This window comes from Podarcis cretensis (assembly GCF_951804945.1).
Source record: "Podarcis cretensis genome assembly, chromosome: 8".
NCBI lineage: Eukaryota > Metazoa > Chordata > Lepidosauria > Squamata > Lacertidae > Podarcis > Podarcis cretensis.
Window position 1 is genome coordinate 31376833 of NC_137177.1, and position 21095 is coordinate 31397927.

At 43.4% G+C, this 21095-nt stretch overlaps 1 long non-coding RNA gene across 2 annotated transcripts in view; it reads right to left on the minus strand.

Moving 5' to 3' along the window:
- The window catches only part of LOC307222503, a 60460-nt gene that overhangs the window by 38875 nt on the left and 490 nt on the right, over window positions 1-21095 (minus strand). For both annotated transcript variants that reach the window (XR_013841784.1, XR_013841785.1), the window contains exon 2: window positions 20866-20901. This is a non-coding gene — a long non-coding RNA (uncharacterized lncRNA). The remainder of the gene's footprint in view (window positions 1-20865; window positions 20902-21095) is intronic.

Sequence of the window (21095 nt, forward strand, 5' to 3'; positions counted from 1 at the left end):
TTATGGGAGGGGGGTTATTGACTTGTTTTATTATGTATTTTGTGTTCTTTTGTATTTTTACGTTGTGAACTGCCCTGTGATCTTCAGGTGAAGGGCAGTGTACAAATTTAAGAAATAACACTAATAATGATTAGAGTCTGACAAGGAGTGTCTTATGGTGCTTCGGTTTTATATATATATATATATATATATATATATATATATATATATATATATATATGAAAATATAATATACATTTTATAAAAGTATATGAAACTGATCAGGTGCAAACAGTATAAGACACTGATGGACAGTGGTGCTTTCAGAAAAGGACTCTCTGATAGTCTGCCAAGTGCCCAAGCAGCAGAATGAGCAGGAAGGGACCCAAATGCAGCCTGTTGGGTGGGTGGGTGCTATTGTTTAAATCCAGAGTCTAAAACTAGCTAACTACACCACTGATGATACCTTTTAAAACACCATCAGTTCTTAAACAAAACAGTCTGTCTTTGGACCCACACCAGCCCCTAGATCCTTCGTGCCAGCTAGCAAAACTCAGCTTTCTTTCTTCCATATCTGGCTGTATTCCAACTGTCAGACCCCAGCTGAGCAAGTGGGGGGTGTCCACTGGACTCTGTCCAATAACTAGTTGCCACCAGGCATCATGGTTAATTTTAGTAGGCATCTTCAAGCCATCTGTGCCCACTGAGCTATAGAAAATCCTCACTTTGCATATTCATAACAACACATCTTTCCTTTTAATAATATTAATAATAATAAAAAATCCTGCCTCCTCCACTTTAGCTGGTTCGGTAGCTGGAGCAGCCCCTCTTGTGAATACATCTACCACCACTTTTAGTTTTTGACCAGTTGGAGCCAATTGTATATTGTCAGCCAGAATTAGAGCCAGGTCTTATGAGTTATTACAGTTTAAATTCCTTGGTAATCAGCTGCAAAGAAATGGAAAGTGAAACCTGAAGAAGATGCCAAATAATTCTCAGCAACAACTAAATCACCGACACAATCCCCCTTCCACAGAGATGGAAATGTTAACTATTTCCCCACTTTGGTCTGGAGGCTCCTGATGTTCAGGAAACATCAGTCACCCAGCTGGGATAGAAGGGAATTCACCTGGTCCAGATTTTCACAGTGAGCTGACCCAATTCGGTCATCCCAAACTTGCTTGTGAATCGGAGTGCAGTTCCTAATTGGACTGCACACTTCTCCAGATTTTGCAGTGCAGTTTCAGTGTGCAAACATACATATTTTATGGCAAAAATGTGCATATTTCACAGGGAAATGTATTGAAAAGCATTTCGAAGAATACATTTTTGAAGGGAAATGCATATAAAAAAATTACCCAGTGATGTATATAATAACAATAGGCACAATAATTTAAATGTGAAATTTCCATGCATTCTTAAAAGACAGAGTGAATCTAGCACTGAGTGCCAGTGAAAATTACAGGCTGATCTGCTCATCCCTCGTCACACAGCAGAAATAGGGAGAGTGGCTTAAAACTTTTGAGCTGTTTATTTTTAAAAGTATATACTGTAGTGTGGATTCGGAATTTAATTCCCTAGAGGTCTTTTCTGTGGTTTTGATCACATGAGCCTAGCTTCAGTAACACACTCCCCCCCCCCCATTTGATTTATTGCAACAAGTTGTAAGTGGGACAGCCTTTGAAAACAGTCTGGAAAAACTGAGTTGGTACAAAATATGGCCACTCAGTTACTAACTGGGACTGGACACTGTAAACCCATTATGCCACCATTTCTTCACCGGCGGTTTCTTGGCCTTTTTCTGGATGCAAGTCAAAGTATTGCCTTTCCATGCTGGGCCTGACATTTATGCATCACCCATTTTCATCAGAGAAATGTTGGAGGGTATGGTGTAAATACTTAGCACCTAAGATTCTTATCTTGGTTCAGAATTATTGCCACAATTTCTAGTACAGTGGTACCTCGGGTTACATACACTTCAGGTTACCGTATTTTTTGCCCCATAGGACGCACCGGCCCACAGGACGCACCTAGTTTTTTGGGGGGGAATAAAGGGGAAAAAATTATTTTCCCCCCCCAGGTGCTCTGCGCTAATCCCGAAGCTTGGGGCGTGCGGAGTTCAGCGCACCCCAAGCTTCTGGGTGCCAGCAAGGTCTCCGCTAGCCTTGGGAGAGCTGGGTCTCCCACAGCTAGCGGATAGCTTCCTGAAGCCTGGAGAGCGAGAGGGGTCAGTGCGCACCGACCCCCTTGCTCTCCAGGCTTCAGCGAAAGCCTGCATTCGCCCCCTAGGACGCACACACATTTCCCCTTCATTTTTGGAGGGGAAAAAGTGCGTCCTATAGGGCGAAAAATACGGTACATACGCTTCAGGTTACAGACTCCGCTAATCCAGAAATAGTGCTTCAGGTTAAGAACTTTGCTTCAGGATGAGAACAGAAATCGTGCTCCGGCGGCGCAGCAGCAGCAGGAGGCCCCATTAGCTAAAGTGGTACTTCAGGTTAAGAACAGTTTCAGGTTAAGTACGGACCTCCGGAACGAATTAAGTACTTAACCCAAGGTACCACTGTATGGGTTCATGCCACAATTTTGTTGTTGTTTAGTCGTTTAGTCGTGTCCGACTCTTCGTGACCCCATGGACTAGAGCACGCCAGGCACTCCTGTCTTCCACTGTCTCCCGCAGTTTGGTCAAACTCATGTTAGTAGCTTTGAGAACACTGTCCAACCATCTTGTCCTCTGTCGTCCCCTTCTCCTTGTGCCCTCCATCTTTCCCAACATCAGGGTCTTTTCCAGGGAGTCTTCTCTTCTCATGAGGTGGCCAAAGTATTGGAGTATTGGAGCCTCAACTTCACGATCTGTCCTTCCAGTGAGCACTCAGGGCTGATTTCCTTAAGAATGGATACGTTTGATCTTCTTGCAGTCCATGGGACTCTCAAGAGTCTCCTCCAGCACCATAATTCAAAAGCATCAATTCTTTGGCAATCAGCCTTCTTGATGGTCCAGCTCTCACTTCCATACATCACTACTGGGAAAACCATGGCTTTAACTATACGGACCTTTGTTGGCAAGGTGATGTCTCTACTTCTCAAGATGCTGTCTAGGCCTGTCATTGCCCTTCTCCCAAGAAGCAGGCGTCTTTTAATTTCGTAACTGCTGTCACCATCTGCAGTGATCATGGAGCCCAAAAAAGTAAAATCTCTCACTGCCTCCATTTCTTCCCCTTCTATTTGCCAGGAGGTGATGGGACCAGTGGCCATGATCTTCGTTTTTTTGATGTTGAGCTTCAGACCATATTTTGCGCTCTCCTCTTTCACCCTCATTAAAAGGTTCTTTAATTCCTCCTCACTTTCTGCCATTAAGGTTGTGTCATCTGCATATCTGAGGTTGTTGATATTTCTTCCGGCGATCTTAATTCCAGCTTGGGATTCATCCAGCCCAGCCTTTCGCATGATGTATTCTGCATATAAGTTAAATAACCAGGGAGACAATATACAGCCTTGCCGTACTCCTTTCCCAATTTTGAACCAATCAGTTGTTCCATATCCAGTTCTAATTGTAGCTTCTTGTCCCACATAGAGATTTCTCAGGAGACAGATGAGGTGATCAGGCACTCCCATTTCTTTAAGAACTTGCCATAGTTTGCTGTGGTCGACACAGTCAAAGGCTTTTGCATAGTCAATGAAGCAGATGTAGATGTCTTTCTGGAACTCTCTAGCTTTCTCCATAATCCAGCGCATGTTTGCAATTTGGTCTCTGGTTCCTCTGCCCCTTCGAAATCCAGCTTGCACTTCTGGGAGTTCTCGGTCCACATACTGCTTAAGCCTGCCTTGTAGAATTTTAAGCATAACCTTGCTAGCGTGTGAAATGAGTGCAATTGTGCGGTAGTTGGAGCATTCTTTGGCACTGCCCTTCTTTGGGATTGGGATGTAGACTGATCTTCTCCAATCCTCTGGCCACTGCTGAGTTTTCCAAATTTGTTGGCATATTGAGTGTAGCACCTTGACAGCATCATCGTTTAAAATTTTAAATAGTTCAGCTGGAATATCATCACTTCCACTGGCCTTGTTATCTGCAGTGCTTTCTAAGGCCCATTTGACTTCACTCTCCAGGATGTCTGGCTCAAGGTCAGCAACCACACTACCTGGGGTGTACGAGACATCCATTTCTTTCTGGTATTATTCCTCTGTGTATTCTTGCCACCTCTTCTTGATGTCTTCTGCTTCTGTTAGGTCCTTTCCACTTTTGTCTTTTATTATGGTAATCTTTGTACGAAATGTTCCTTTCAAATCTCCAATTTTCTTGAACAGATCTCTGTTTTTTCCCATTCTATTGTTTTCCTCTATTTCTTTGCATTGCTCGTTTAAGAAGGCCTTCTTGTCTCTCCTTGCTATTTTTTGGAAATCTGCATTCAATTTCCTGTATCTTTTACTATCTCCCTCACATTTTGCTTGCCTTCTCTCCCCCGCTATTTGTAAGGCCTCGTTGGACAGCCACTTTGCCTTCTTGCATTTCCTTTTCATTGGGATGGTTTTAGTTGCTGCCTCCTGTATAATGTTACGAGCCTCCATCCATAGTTCTTCAGGCACTCTGTCCACCAAATCTAAATCCTTAAACCTGTTCCTCACTTCCACTGTGTATTCATAAGGGATTTGACTTAGATTGTATCTTACCGGCCCAGTGGTTTTTCCTACTTTCTTCAGTTTAAGCTTGAATTTTGCTATAAGAAGCTGATGATCTGAGCCACAGTCAGCTCCAGGTCTTGTTTTTGCTGACTGTATAGAGCTTCTCCATCTCCATGCCACAATACATGTACATTACTCAGAACTAATCCCCATTGAATTCCATAGGGATTGCTACCTAACAAGCATGCACAGGATTGCAGCCTGAATTGCTTCGTCTAAAAAGCACCACACAGGACTGGAAGGGCCCCCATAAATTCAATATAATCTGCCATTTCTTTTGTATTCCTGCATGGAGAGGGATGGGGAAAACCTGAAACAGAAACTACTTCATTTGCATTGTTGCTGTTCTGCCCAACACAGAAAGCTTCATCTTGGACCATTTAGCTATGTCTCTCTTCATGCTTTTCACCAGCAGGCAAAAATTAAATTTAAATATTTTATCCAACTTATCTGGTATTTGAATGCATAAATATTGAAAGGATGGTGGGTTTCTGGAACCATACCCTGGCCAGATTGAGTTGAGTAAGGTGCTGGGCTAACTTGCCACACATTTCTTAGTATAAAGAGAGCTTCCAAATCCACCTGGGCAAGGAGCTTTATTATGTTTAAGCTGCTTTATGGCTTGTTTGCTCTGTGATCCTCAGATAGATGGTTGGTTGGTTGGTTGGTTGGTAAATAAATAAATAAATAAATAAATAAATAAATAAAGCTTTATTCAAATAGTGTGCTACAGAAATAGGTTGTATACCACAACTGAGTTTATCTCCGGATTTGAACTAGCGATTGCAACAAACTGAATTAGTTGAGCAGCAGGAAGACTTGGCAGGTGCCCCTAAAACTACTGTTTATAGAAATATACATTTATATTATTTATTTAGAGCATTTGTACCCCTCTCTCCAGACTGAATGGCTCCCAGAGCAGCTTACATAACAATCAAAATAAGACAGTCTCTACCCACGGAGTTACAACCTAAAAAAAACAAAAGACACACAAGGGAAAGGGGACAGGGAGGGATGAGGAAAATATAAATAAAAAATGAAAACTTATGGGCCAATTTCTAAGCAGTTGTTCCTGTAATGGCCAGCTGGCCAGGGCAGGAAGTACCTGATAGAGCTGGGTCCCCAGCAAAGCTGATGAAATGAGCCCTGCTTCCCTTCTCTCCCACTGAGGCAGACTGACAGAATAGACGCCCCCAGGTGGCAGCTCTGCCTCTGCGCCATGGCCCTTCTCCTCCTTCTTGTTTGGAGTCAGAGCAGTGGTTCATTTAGCTCAGTGCTGTCTACACTGGCTGACAGCAGCTCTCCAGGTCTTTCCCAGCTTTACCTGGAGATGCTGCAGATTGAACCTGGGACCTTCTGCATGCAAAGCAGTTGTTCTACCACAGAGCACTAGGTGGGGGTGGGATGGGCAACCATCCTGACATGTCAGCTTGCCCAGAGCCTCCCTTGAGGGTCAGCTGCACGAAGGTACAGCCCTAAAATCCTAGAATGCCCTGAAGCCCCTACAAGCCATAATAGCCTTAGACAGTTCTCTATGACACACATGCATGCACTGCCTGTTATTACTTTAAAAGGCTTCATTTCCCCAGGGCCCCCGTCTAATATCAGAAACCCAGACAGAAAATAAATGAGGGGGGCATGGCTTGCTAAGTGCTCTCTGAAATACTCATTTGCAAAAATCATCTTCTGGCTTGTTCGTGAGCCAATCTGCCACTAGCTGAGGTGCAGAAACACCGCAGAATGGCAATGCTCAGAGACTTTTCACAATCCTGCCTTTGAACTCACCCTGTGGGTTGTGAAGAGAAGAAGAAGAGAAGAGTTTGGATTTGATATCCCGCTTTATCACTACCCGAAGGAGTCTCAAAGCGGCTAACATTCTCCTTTCCCTTCCTCCCCCACAACAAACACTCTCTGAGGTGAGTGAGGCTGTCACCCAGCAGCTGCATGTGGAGGAGCGGAGACACGAACCTGGTTCACCAGATTATGAGTCTACCACTCTTAACCACTACACCACACTGGCTCTCTTGAAGAGGGGTGGGGCAGCAGTGCATCCCCCTAGGGTAGGGGAACAAAGATTTGGGATTGGCAGCCAGCAACCCAACAGCAGTGTCCCACTTCAAGGAGCTTCCCATCTGCCTCTATGAACTAAGATCCAGGCAAAGGGCTCATCCTGGTGCCCACAGGTACCCGTGTGCTTGCCAGTACCTCTTCGTAGTAAATATCCCCTGAAAAATCCACGATGCACAAGATGGTAGCGTGCCCACAGTATTTTGTGTTCCTGACTTTTTTCTATTGTTATATAAATTTATAACCTGTCCTTCCTCCCAAAGGAACCCAGGGAGGTAAACACACCAGCAATAAAACAATACAATTCAAAATATTTAAATACATCTACAAATGTCCAAAATAATTAGACGGCTAACCATTTCAAGGTAGCCAAGAACAGTGGGCTGTATTCAGTGCTAGATTTACTCAGAATTGACCTATTGAAATTAATGTACATGACTAATTCAGGCCCATTAATTTTGATGGGTCTGCTCTGAATAGAACGCAGTATCTTTAAATGTGGCAGATATTTTGTGTTATGCCACATCCCATAGCTGCCATTTGTGCTATGCCACTTTTTGTGTAAAGCCCCATAGCTGCCATTTTGTGACTTGCACCCATGGCACTGCCTCCAAATGTGCCCACTAGCCCAAAAAGGTTGATGACCCCTGGGCAGACCAGTCTAATTGAAGTCTCAGTCTGTTTTCCATGTGCTCATTAACAAATCTAATCTGTCCCGTTTCCATATCAATCAGCTTATTAAAAAGCACAAAAATTCACCTTATTTTTCAACAAATCTTATCCTCAAAGAATACGTTTTTGAATGCATGTTGGTACTTTTTTGAGCCAACAACTATATCACATCACTCAGTGAAGTGTAAAATCCAAATGCTAGCTAACTGCATCCAAACCTGAAGTGCAAAGTACCGTAAGACAGGCTCATGGAAGAATGCAAAGCAAACAATATCCTGGAGCATTCCAAGCTCCTAAGAAATGATTGGTGGCATAGGTGAAAGTCAGCCCACCCTTCAATAAGAGATGCCAGGGGTTGGGGGCAGAATTATCACTTTGTTTCTGACTTGCTGGTTTTGGCTGCAGATTCTCCCAAGCAACATGCGTTTCCCCTCCATGGAGCTCTTCTATACTGAAATCAGGATATGGTTGAACATTCACTCACTCACACTTTTGCTTGCAAAGGAATGGAAAGAAAAATGTTTTCGAGTTGTAACCCAACAGACATGCATCTCACTGGCCCTCTCCCCACCCTCCCCAAGTTCTTTTGCCTGGCTGGATTTTGTCCTTGAACTCTAATAATTCTGGATGGAGGAGAGAAAAGGGTATGCGACTTATTTATGTAGGAGCAAGCAACTCTACAAAGGTAAAATATGCACTGTTTGCCTCTGGCCCAACCAACCATTTATCATGTGGCCCTCAGAAGGTTGCCCAGTAGGAAATGTGGCCCTTGGGCTGCAGAAGATTCCTTACCCATGACAGAAAAGACTGCTGTTTTGTTGATGTTTAATTATGATGTATATCATTTCTTTATCTATTTGCTGCATTTGAACACCACCTTTTTCTCCAAGGAGCTCAAGGTGGTGAACATGGTCCTTCTCCTTATTTAATCTCCACAACAATCCTGTAACGTTGATTAGGATGAGAGAAGACAGTGACTGGCTGAAGTTCACCCAATGAGCTTTGTGGCCGAGTGGAGATTTGAACTCTAGTCTCCCAAGTAGTAGTCCGACACTCTAACCACTACATCACATTGGCTCTCTGTGTTATGGGAAGATGGCAGAAAAAGTTTATATATATATGTAACACATTAAAATAAAGCACATTAAAATAGCTGTCTACTAGCACAACCTGGTAGCACAACCTGGTCTTACTAGCACAACCTGGCACTTCTTCAAAGAGATTAAAATGCTTTAGCATGAAAGAGGGACGCCCCCACCTTCCAGGCATCCCTTCCAGAAACAGAGCACAGAGCTGGGACAGGCAGACTCTCAGATTGGTGTGGCCAGCAGCCAGTCTTGCTAAATAATGAGGTATACCTTGGGAAAGTTGGCTGCCACAGAATCCATGCCCTAAATGATAGGAAAACACACCGACGGTCTCACTTCATCTTGGCCCTGCGCATGATAATGAAGGCAAATGCCAGCTCCCTTCCACGGGGGAAGATGATCCTCTCTAGCTTAAGGGCCAACTCTTCTTTTTGCCTTCATCTCTCTAATATTTCAGCTGCTGTCCAGATGTGGAGCAACTCTGGAGGTTGGCTGGCTTTCAGACTCCATGCTGGAAAGACCCAAGCTTGGCTCTTGTCTGCCAGGGACACATGGCTGTTGAATTAACAAGCAGGCTAATGACAATGGGAGTTGGAGAAACCAACAAACAACAACCAAGGACCCTGAGGATGAACCTCTGTTGTATATACCTGGGGAGAAAATGATGTTATGGATGCAAAGAAGCAACAAGAAATGACATGGAGACGGCAGAAAAGAGTGAAGGGGAATGAGTTGCCCCTACAAACCTCAGCATCTGAGAAAATGGAGGTGAAACATAAAATGTATTTGGTTTGTGCAGGAGAAGCTGTTTCTTATTATGCTTTTGCCACTAGGAACTCCTGATGCAGACGGTACAGCATGCTGGACCACCATCTTAAGATAGGAATTCAGCCAATTGCCATCTCTTAAGATAGCACTTAATTGTTGCTGTTTTTAGAGATTTGGATGCTCTGGTGCTGTCAGCAGGAGGGCAAAAAGTGCTCACACAGTGTGCTGCCTACTTGCATGCACAGTGGATGGAGCAGCCATACTGGTGCTACACGCATAACTGTTTGGAGGGAGATTCAAGAATGTGATGGAGACTAGTCTGGGCTAGCTTATTAAGTGGCTGTTGGCTAAACATCACGAGTCTGTTTTAGTTTCATGTGGTGGTAGTCAGCTAAGTTTTATTCAGAGTAGACTCATTGAAACAAATAGGCCTGACTTTGTCATGTTCATGTTTAATGGGTCTACTCTGAGTAATATTTAGCTGAATGCCACCAATTCTTCACTCCCTGAGTTCCATTCCTTTAAACTGGACAAAGGTAAAAGGCAAAAGAGGAACTGGCTACTTGATAAGATCCAGCTGCATTAAAGGAAACCTCAAAGCAGGCATATTATGAACCAAGCATGGACAAATAAGTCTATTTACGTTTGTCTCAGTTTCTTCCTTTTCTAATCTTCAGTTTGCCACATTTCTGCATAAATTTGGGATAGTTGTTGTTTTCAGTCCTCATGAAAATTGCCAAAAATATACATTTTTCTTTGCTTTTTTTCTTTGTTAATTTGTTAGTTTTACTAAGATATGCATTTGTATAAACACTTTTTAAACATGTGTGCTTGTGTACACAGTTTTTACTTGGTGGACTGCATCGTAATATCCAGAAAGCTGTGAATTTCAAAGGATAATTTTGTTTCAGTTTGGATGTTATTTCAGGAAGTGCAAATTAGGTAAGGTTCACATTAACATAGGAGTCAAAGCAAAATTCTCCCCATCCGTATTATTATTTTTTTAAAATTAAAACTATATAACAACTGAGCAAAATCAAGATACTGTACACCAGAACTAAATAGAGTATGTTCCTTTGCATATTTGAAACATCATTTGGAGATATAATTTAGGTATCCAAATACAGGCATGTGACCAAGATGACAGTGAAGATTAAGATAACAGATGCTGTGGCAATAAATCTTTCCAAAATGACTTCTGGGGCTCCAGTGGTATTAAATTACCACCTTGTCTAGTAATAAATGTCATGAAAGGCCCTGATGTTGCCATGAAGTTATCATGTCTTGCAACTACGGACAGGGGATAAATTAAATTCAGTTTGCATTTAAAAGTGAATTTACCTAATCTGCACTTTCCAAAATAATGTGTGAATCAAAATTAAGTCATCCTTCCACATTTGCACTTCTCTGAACTTGGCAATGTAGTTCTCCAGCCAAGTAATGTCTACAAAAATGTATATATTAGGGTAAAGTTCTAAATGCCTGTTTTAGTTAAAAGAACATAAAGAAATGCATTATATTAGGAGCAACGGCTTGCAAAAATGTGCATATTAGTCCAAAATGCACACCAAAATGTGTTTAGGAGGAAATACTGACAAATTTTCCTGAGGCCTTTTTTTTTTAATGAAAAAGAAAATGCACAAACTGATGCAGGAAATGGAGAACTGATTTTAAGACTGGAAAAATGCAAAACTGAGAAAACATTGGTTGCAGGGGATTGGACTAGATGACCCGTGGGGTCCCTTCCAACTCTTCAATTCTATGACAGCTCCATCCACTCCTCCTTGTCACTCCTCTGAGCACCCTGTCCCTGCTAGACGCAAGAGAGAGAGCAATGGGCTTTTCTTTCCTGTAGGCGAGAGAGGAACTTTGTGACTGGGGATAAATGAACTGAAGGAGAATTGGTTTGGCAGGGGTCACGTTTCTGGCTCTTCCCTGTATTTGGCTTTGAGGCCTTGGGTAAGCCACTTGTCTCGCATCTAGTCCCCCATCCTGTTTCCACGCGTGGCCAGCCAAACTGCCTCCGGGAAGCTTAAACAGGGCATAAAAACCAGAATGAGCAACAAAGTAAACACACCAAAAATTAAATCAGAAAAATATGAACATGTTGCATGTCTGTCTTGGCCTTTTTCCTGAGTCTCAATTCCCCCGTGCCTGATTTGCGGCTTATTACTGGGAAAATGTGGAACGGCTATACCCAGACCCTCCCTGCAACAACTGCGGTTCAAAGGCTTCTGAATATCAGTTGCTCGGGGAAACAATGGGAGAGGACTATCATGCTTACCTCCTGCTTGTGGGCTTCCAGGAGGCATCTGGTTGGCCAGAATGGGAAACAGACTAGAGGGATCTTTGCTCTGATTAACTGGGATAGGGAAGGGCAACTATGTCAATTTTGGTGTCTCATTTTCTCCAACCTGAAATTCAGTTCTCCACATTTCCACATCAGTTTGTGGTGTGGGGATGTTTAAATCTCTCTTTTTTAAAAAACCAAACCAAAACACCAGCATTTCATTACAAATTTCCCCTAATATACAAATTATTGTATGTGTATTTTGTGTAACATACACATTGCAAAGCAATTTCCCTTAATACGATGCATTTTTGCATGCCATTTTCACTAATATATGGGTAACTAGCATCTTAACGCAAGGGTTTCGATTCCAAGGATCAGAGCATAAAAACAAAACCTCCCAGAAACACCCCCTCGCCCGGCAAGGTGCAAAGACACTTCTCTGGGACAATAAGGCCCTGGCAAGACTTCATGTGCCCAGGAAATGGGTCCAGCAGCTCCTCCAAATCAGGAGGGAAGCTGCCACACTCACAGTGTGCACTGCCGGAAGACGACCCGATTGCCAGTGCAATGGCTGGTGCCTCCCTACCCTCGGCACAATGGGCTGTGGGAACTGGCTTCTCAAGACTCCCACTTGGATCCTGAAGCCCAGAAAGTGGCTTATCAAGGCTACGTGCACCACTGAGATACAGGGATGCTCCTTCAATAAGCACAACCTCTGGGGAGCAGTCCTCAGCGTTTGCAGTTGCCTCAATAATAATAGTATAATAATAATTTATTATTTATACCCCGCCCATCTGGCTGGGTTTCCCCAGCCACTCTGGGCGGCTCCCAACCAAACATTAAAAACACAATACAGTACAGCATTAAACATTAAAAACTTCCCTCAAGTGTGGACTGTTTCTACTTGCTTCTGCAGTGTTCTCGGCCCTAGCCCCACCCTTGCCTTCTGTTCCCTGAGGGTATTTTACCTGCCCTCTGGCTGTCCCCTGACCACCCTGTATGCCTAGAATTTGGGCAGGCAGCAGCAAGAGGGAGTCTTTTGTATTCTGCTTGCATCGGCCGGACTCTTGACAATGCACTGTACAGAAAGCTTTGGAATATACAACTCTTGCTACCCCAGGCAGAGGTGCAAGTGTAGAGTTCTCTCCTGGGAAGAGATGGAGCATCACTTTCTCATCCAAGTATCTGCCACTTGCTTCAGAATCCCTGGAGTATTATAGCTGCCTTACACCCAGTGGAGTAAGCCTTCAACTGCTGGCCAAGATTACAAAGTGATACCATCTGAAGATAGACTCCAGGAGACGTGGAATCTGTGTCGATTTGAAAAATGTAGCTTTATGGACACCTTCGTGAGAGACTGCAATGCCTGTATGAATATCAAAAGCAGGTGCCGTTATTTCCATCCCTTGGAAAGATTGCCAGGAATTTGCAACCTGATTATTGCAAAAGGGACTACCGTCTCAGTGGTTTTACCTTGAAGTGGCGCCTGATTAACCTTTGTTCTTAATACAAAAAAAAAAGGAAAAAAAAGATAGAAGATGATTCCTGCTAGATCAAACCAAAGGTTCATGTAGTTCAGCACTATGTTCTTACAATGTTCTCTGTGAGGGGGGAACTACAGCCTGCAGGATTCTTTGGGGGGTGTCATGTGCTTCAAAGGTGTGTTGAATGTGCTTTAAATGTATTGTGTGGATTTGCCATGGGTGTCCTAATAATTTCAGGTGACCTGTTTGCCTATGTTGTTTGAAATTAAATGGTGCAGGCAAAGGCACAGTGACCAGCAAGCACCAATGACCAGCCCTGGACAGTTGTGGGGGCATAAACTTGTCAAGGGTATAAAATATCTACAGCCTCCACTTTTGTTTTGCTCTGCACCCAGTGCCTGTGCATCTTGCAAAAATGTCAGGCACTCACTCCCATGTGCAAGTCAAAACACCAGCCAAATGGTAACAAGACGCTGAGACGCCAATAGGAAAGGCTCTATCAAAGCCACTGTTCCCATTGGCAAAGAGAGGGTTAAACAGCCCTTTCTTCATGTGGGAGGGGCCAGTTGGGGGTGGAGTCACTGTTGCTGGTCTTTGAGCCATTGCTCAGTTCAAAATTAAATACTAGCTACTAACCTGAAACTTCAACTTAGAACTTCAAAATGCACTGGGTACATTTGGTTCAATCTCCAGGTGGATCTGGAAGAAACTTTAGCCTGAAACTCTGAAGAGCTGCTACCAGTCAGTGTTTACAACACTGAACAATATCGACCAAGGATATCGCTCTATACAGTGGTACCTCTGGTTACAAACGCTTCTGATTACAAACGCTTCAGCTTATGGGCTCCGCTAACCCAGAAGTAGCTGCTCCTGGTTGTGAACTTTGCCTCAGGATGCGAATGGAAATCGCGCGCCAGAGGCATGTGCACAGCGGAAGCAGTGGCAGAGCTTCACGCTCTGGCGCCGGGGGGGGGCAGAGAGCAGGCAGGGGCGGGGGTGGCGTGCATCCTGGGGGTGTGGCGCCCAACGTTGGCAGGGGGGCAGCTGCGATGGCACCCCACCGGGATCACGCTGCCGGGGGCTTAAGTTTCAGCTTAAGAACGGACCTCTGGAACGAATTAAGTTCATAACCGGAGGTACCACTGTATAAGGCAGCCTCCTACACTCCTATGCGGGGTGGCCAGGCTACATGACCTCTCAGATCCAGCCCTTTATCCCTCTCAGATTCCTTCCAAAGGCATGGAAGGTCCAGCGTTCAACTCACATTCAACTGCACCAAATATTATTGCTTTGCACTCAAGGAACTGGCCATCTTCATACAGGCTGTGCCCCCTATTAGATGAGTCTAAGTGGCAGCCACAGGATGAGGTGCTGGTATCATTATTTTCATTGAAGTTTTAATAACTGTTATTATTACTTTGAGCTTTGCTCCCTCTGGTGTGGAAAACTCTTTTGCTTGATGCATGCAGCAGAGACTTTGGGGAACGTTCAGTCCCTTCTTACCTCTTTGCTTCCGCAGCATACTCACCAACCTCTACAATCCTTTCAGGAGAAATGATTTCTCCAATAAGCACAAAGACTCTCCTCCTACGCTCTGGAGAAGAATGGAGTCCCTTGGCAAGATTGCTCGTCATTGCTGGGAGAAAATAAGGCGGAATTCTCCCTGGACGTGTTTTCAAAATACACTAGACCACTCACAAAGGGATCATAATATTCTCTTTATGGCTATTGGGAACCATAAACAAGAAACAGACTCTCTACAAAATCCCTCTCTTGCTAATTGGTTCCACGCTGTGTAATTCATCGTCAGCACCAACTCATACCTTTGACAAATGGGGCACTCGTCCAGAGCACCAAAGAACCAGTTCCAAAACAGTGCTGCCCTCACGCCTGGCCTCTCACTATCATCAGCTGTCACAGCTGTTTCTACAAGTTGTGCAATGTTTCTATTTTATTTATTTAGCAAGATTTATATGCTATTTAACATTAATAATAAAAAATCTCTAAACAGTTTACATAAAATGGTATAAAATAGTCATTAAAAAGGCAATAAAAGCAGACTTAAAAAACAGTAGATGCAAAAAAAATTAAAAATAGATAAAATTATCAGATTTTAAAAGCAAATATGCACAATAAAATTACATGTCTGAGTAGGTTTTAACAGTGCAATGAAGGCTCCTGGTTAATATTAAGAGGCAAAGGGTTCCAGTTGCTGCCATGCTATAAGATTGATTTCTCGCATGTGTGTAACATTATGTGGCACTTGTAAAAGTGCCAGTTCCACAGAACACAGCAATCTAGTGGGCCCATATAGGGTAAGGCAACTGTTGCCTTGCCTGCCCTCACCAATTTGGCAGGTTGTCTGAAAGACCCCAGGGCACGATAATGTTTGCAAGGCAAGTGGAAGTGGTTGCAGGAAGTTATGGAGATCTAATGATGAGCAGGGCTAGGAAATTTGTGCCCTTCCAGCTATTTTTGGAAAGAGAATCCTATCATCCCTGCATATTGGCCATGTTGCTGGGACTGATGAGAGTCCAACAATAGCCAGGGGGAGCCCTGCACTAGGGACCAGGAGAGTGTGGCATTTATGACCAAAGGCTTTGATAAAGTGTGGAATGGATATAGGAAGGAACCTTGTCCCACCTGGGGCTAATTCTGTTTGCCATTTCAAAGCTAGGCAGAACTACCCTGTCAGGACCTTCTCTCTGTACAGTAGGACAGCATCTTATGTGGGGGTTTAGTTCCAAGGGCTCTGCATATATGTAAAATCAGGATGGCTTCTGTAATTCCAGGGATGACCCAGGAAAATCAGGATACTTGAAGGGTATGTAAGATGTGATCATACCGAACACAAGCGTGTCTGGCATGTAAGTAGCACTTGCAAAGAGATGTACAGAGAATTCAAAATTCAGAGTCTTGCTGGCCTTATTAGGCCTGAAGGTTAAAGATTCCCCAACCCTCGGCTATAGTAGTTCTTGCACTTGAAAACTGCTGCTAAAAGCATGCCTCTGGGAAATGAGTCATGTTTCCTTACTCTTGATTAGAAACACAGGATGCTGCTTTATACCAAGTCAGAACGTTGGTCCATCGCAGTATTATCTGCACTGACTGGCAGTGGTTCTCCAGGGTTTTAGGGAGGGGTCCCTCCCTACACTACCTGGAGATGCTGGGGACTGGATCAGGAGGCTTTCCTGCCGCTGAGCCAAGACCCTTCCACTAATCTGATATGCTAGGGAAATATAATTCAATTCCAACATGCTTAGTTTTAGCAAGGGGAACAGCATGGGGGTGGATTCCCCCCCACCCAGGGGTGGATTCCCCCCCACCCACTGGATGGTCAAAGCTTAGTTCCCCGGGAGAAAAATGTGAATATTTATTTGAACTTCAATTCTATCAGATCCATTTCCATGCAACTGTTTTTCTATTTATTTAATCATGCAGGGGAGAAACACGGACATTCTCTCCAACTGCAAGGACCCTCTCATAAGGGGCAACATGTTGAGAAACCGCTGGCAATTTGCATGAAAGAGACAGGGACATGGGCTGTATTGGCTAATTGCTCCTATTCATTCTAGGGTAACCTTTTATTGATTATGGGGCTGGATATTATTATTATTATTATTATTATTATTATTACCTGATTTATTTCTTTTTGCAGTCTCTTAGAAGCTGCCCGGGGAGCAAACTAAAGGTAGTGTGTGAGATATGTGTGGATGTTTTCACCCACTTTAATCCAGTTCCATGTTTGAGTGGAATAGCAAATATGGGGGAGAGGCGGTGCATCACTCCCTCTCAGCTGTTCAGCCATTTAAAAACACCCCTAACTTCTTTTCTTCCCATAGGAGACGAAGATTCTAGATCCACATATTTTTTCCTCCACAAAGAGAAAAGAAGGCTGAGGAGGGGGATTCATAGCAGGCATAAAACCTGCAGGAAAAATATTATGTATTGCCCTCTCCACCAGAGCTCCTTGTAGCTGTATTGAAGTGGAAATCAACATCAGGGCAGACTTTATAGAACCCCCGTGTCATGTTCAGTCTGGTTATTAGAGAGCTGAGTCAGGAATGTATTTGGAAAAGTAAACAAGACTATTTTTTAGTAACTCTTTTTATTGCATCGTTGTGCATGCATAAGGACCTGCTAACTGGGTCCAATTCAAAGCAATTGAATTAGAATCAAGACCTTGGGCTCAAGTATGCCCAGTGCTAACAAAATCTGCAGAGGCTTCCAGATTTTTATCAGGCAGGCCCACTAATTCCTCAAAGTTGTGTCCTATTCCCTCCCTGCAGGGTGCTTTACCTTACGATGTTAGAAAAGCAAACAGTCATTTAAAGTAATTTTTCTATACCCTAAATCCTAATATGGGCATTTCATGCTTAGCTTGCTAGCATTGGAACCAAATAGATGGCAATTAAGATCCACCTAGAAATCTCAGAGCCAAAACGTGCTAGCAGATGCCATGGAATGAGTGCTACTTGGTTTCCCCCAGAGTAGAATCTAGAGCAAGGATGGGGAAATTTTGGGGTCAGACACAAAAGTGGGCAGAGCAACACAATTTTTATATTTTGTACTGTAGGTGAGTTCCTACACACACTTGCACACCCCTCTCTATCCTCCATTGAGGCAAGCAAGAGGCATTATCAGAGTTTAAGGACACATCCCAGTCAGGCAAGAATGCTCAAAGAGGTTGCAAAGCAGGGCCAGTGAGGGGTGTGGCCTAAGGAGAAGGGGTGGTGTGGGGAGAGTCCCAAGGGCCAGATGGGGAGATCTGGAGAGCCACATTCCAAACCCAGGCTGGAGGTTCCCCACCTCTGCCTTAGAGGAAACTTAGCAAGGGAGAAAGGAGGTGGTAATTGTAGCAGTGATGTGGTGTGTAATGGCATAAGAGCATAGAAGAGCAAGTAAGAACAAAAGAAGGGCCAATGGCCCATCTAGTCCTTATTTGTCTGTCTGTCTGTCTTGCCTGTAAGTTTCCCATTGTGGCATCTGGCTGACCAGGTGCTGGACTCGGACACAGTGCTTTAAAGCACAAACCTGTGTCTAGAAACGCAGCACAAAAGCAAGTCTAGATGAGACCTCAGTTCATCAATAACACACTAATATTGTGTCAATACTATATTGCAGACTATACCCACAATAAAGCACCGGTCTGGAGGGGCTGTAATGCATCAGCAGTGGGTTTATTCTGCATTAGTTTACTCTTCAATGTTACCACAATAATGCTATCACAGGAGTGATGGGAAATAAAGCCGTGTGATCACCCCAAAACTTTTTACAGCATTGAAAACAGGATTGCATGTGACCATCCCAACAGCACCATGGGCAAAAATAATCATGAATGCACAATGAAAAGGACATTTGGACTCTGAAGAGGCCCTCAGAGCTGGGTGATACATTGCAACATTTTATTGCAGGCCCCATTTATTAATAGCAACTCACTCCTTAAATGTTTGGGCCTCTTTTATTTAAATGTTTGGGTCAGAAGGAATGCACCTTCTGTTGTTTGTTTGTATATATGTGTGTGTTTAATTGTTTAAAACCATCAGGCATAAATATTTGACTGTGTATATCTCCAGAGGCACTTCCCAGATGCTATCAAGCATCCTGCTTGGATTTAGAAGGATAAGCAGGAATGGCCTATTTTAACCTAAAAGATGAAAATGTAGATTACTGAGACTATAATAAAAGTATTGTATAGGATAAATATAGCCAGAGCTTTGGACATTTGTAGTCTCCAATGTTTTAGTAATATATAGAACATAATTTACTTTTGTTGTTGTTTAGTCGTTTAGTTGTGTCCGACTCTTCGTGACCCCAGGGACCAGAGCACACCAGGCACTCCTGTCTTCCACTGCCTCCCGCAGTGGTCAAAATAATAATAATAATAATAATAATAATAATAATAATAATAATAATAAAATTTATTTATATCCCGCCCTCCCCAGCCGAAGCCGGGCTCAGGGCGGCTAACAACAATAAGACAGTACAAAAGTACAGCACAAACAACACTCTAAAATCATTAATGTACACATTAAATTAAGATAGTGTTGCGTGCCACCCCAATCTCCAAGCAGTGCAAGATTCCAAGTGTTCGAAGCGCTTACCTGGGGTTTGTGTTTCCTTTTGAGAATGAGGGACAGTGGAGACTCTGGTGTCTTTATGATATATGGTTTATTTACACATTCTGTATATACCTGAGCCTATGATGGAGAGGTCCACAGCATCAACACCCCAAGAGGGTTTTGTTTCCCCCACAGCCACAAACTTGGATTCAAACAGAAATCAACCATTGTGTTTTCTGGCTTGCTGCCTTTACCTGCCTGCAACTTTTTTTCCTCCAGGTCACACTCATTTGACATCTGGCACAGAGCTCCCTCTCCTTGCTTTCTTAATGGCCCATAAACCTTTCCTTTGTTTTCTAAATGGTGATTGCCTTATCAGGAAACTAATCTGTCTTATATTTTAACCCTTGCTGGATCCAAGAGTTCAGGAGGTTTGATTAAATTCTAGCACTTATTGAATATAGGAATTTAGGAGAGTATGGCATCCCACAACTCATAATAGTATTTTGGAATGTGGGGGAAATATGCCTTGAAGAATCTGATGGACTACACCCTTTCTGGTGGAAGAGGTAGAATACCAAAGATAAAGGATCAAGGATCACCACTGTTTGGTTCAATATCATACAAATTAGGTGCATGGCTGCAGGTACAGAAGGAAATCATAAATTTAGAAGTCCAAGTCTGAGCATTTGATATTATAATTGTCCTCTTTTAAGGTCCTCCTTTCTAATCACATCTTATTCTTATGAATACTGAAGTTACATAATTGTGGAAGGGTCAGAGCACAGCGCAAGAGCGCATGCTTTGCATGCAGAGGTCTGGGGTTCAATCCCTGGCATCCCCAGAGCTGGGAAAGACTTCTGCCTAAAAGCCTGGAGAGCAATTGCCTGTCCATGTGAACACTGAGCTAGAAAGACTGTTAACCTGACTGTGTGGAAGGCAGTTTTCTATATTCCTAGAATCAAACCACATCATATATTTAAGCAGTCTTATACCACTCAGTAATGTCTACCCTGACTGGCAGCAGGACTCTAGCTCTACCTGGGGAGGCTGAGGGTTGAACCTGGGATACATTACCACTGACCTACTATAGCACTCCCCCAAACAGAGAGTACAAAGTCATAGAATCATAGAATCATAGAGTTGGAAGAGACCACAAGGGCCATCGAGTCCAACCCCCTGCCAAGCAGGAAACACCATCAGAGCACTCCTGACATATGGTTGTCAAGCCTCTGCTTAAAGACCTCCAAAGAAGGAGACTCCACCACACTCCTTGGCAGCAAATTCCACTGTCGAACAGCTCTTACTGTCAGGAAGTTCTTCCTAATGTTTAGGTGGAATCTTTTTTCTTGTAGTTTGGAACCATTGCTCCGTGTCCGCTTCTCTGGAGCAGCAGAAAACAACCTTTCTCCCTCCTCTATGTGACATCCTTTTTTATATTTGAACATGGCTATCATATCACCCCTTAACCTCCTCTTCTCCAGGCTAAACATGCCCAGCTCCCTTAGCCGTTCTTCATAAGGCATCGTTTCCAGGCCTTTGACCATTTTGGTTGCCCTCCTCTGGACATGTTCCAGTTTGTCAGTGTCCTTCTTGAACTGTGGTGCCCAGAACAGTCCATCTAGTGGTGCCCAAAACAGTCCATCTAGCTGAGTATTGTTGACTAACTGGCAGTGGCTCTATAGCGCTTCTGGGGATTGAACCTCGATTTTACGTGACCCCCACTCCCACCCCTGGTTTATATTGTATTTATTTTAATTTTGATTTCTTACCTCCCCTTCACCACAAGGTCCCAGGACAAGCTGCAGCTGTGTTAAAATCCAAACAGAATATTAAAATCCAATGAAATGACGTAAATCAAACCAATAATGTACATCAGACAACAGAGGAAGTAGTTAGTTTTGGTGTTTTTAAACGTTTGGATCGTATTTCGTATTTTTAATAAGTTCCAGATAACTTAATTGTTTAATACGTTATGGAGGGCAATGTAATAAATACTTCC